General features: G+C 65.0%; 1 protein-coding gene across 1 annotated transcript in view; it reads right to left on the bottom strand.

Annotated features, from left to right (window-relative positions):
* The window catches only part of CRTAC1 (cartilage acidic protein 1), a 9,686-nt gene that overhangs the window by 8,074 nt on the left and 1,083 nt on the right, over nucleotides 1-529 (bottom strand). The gene's annotated exons all lie outside the window — the stretch shown is intronic.

The following is a 529-nucleotide window of genomic DNA, read 5'->3' on the forward strand; positions in this document are numbered from 1 at the left end:
TGCCTCCCCACGGCTGGGGGACAGGACGAAAGCCCCCGTCCCATCCCTGAGGGGACACCGGGTTTTCCCTGTAATGGGCACAGCAGAGACCTGCACAGTCCACAGAAGCCAGGGACCCTGGGTTGCCCTCAGCACCTGAACGTGGGGCTGACTCCCGGCTGCTGATGGGGACAGCTCAGCCTGGACCCGTTCCAGCCTGTGTCAGGCATCCCATGTCTACCTGGCCTGGGTACCCCAGGGCAATGCCAGGGCAGGGGCAGGGTCTGGGCAGCCAGCGCGGCAGGATGGGGCACAGGTCCCTGCTTGCAGCCCTTTCTCAGGGAAATTGGCACACAAGGCAAATTCTCTCAGCACCCATCGGCTCCCCACCCGCTCCTGCCCGGGGCACCAGTAAACAAGTTATACAACGGGCACCGTGGCTGCTTACAAAACCCCAGATGGCTGCTTGGCTCAGCCTAGGTGGGTGGTGGCCTGGGCCCCTCCGGGGTCCCTGGTGCTGCCCGTGGTTTGCTGCCCCAGGGTGATGCCC

Source organism: Fulmarus glacialis, unplaced genomic scaffold (genome assembly GCF_000690835.1).
Source record: "Fulmarus glacialis isolate BGI_N327 unplaced genomic scaffold, ASM69083v1 scaffold18581, whole genome shotgun sequence".
NCBI lineage: Eukaryota > Metazoa > Chordata > Aves > Procellariiformes > Procellariidae > Fulmarus > Fulmarus glacialis.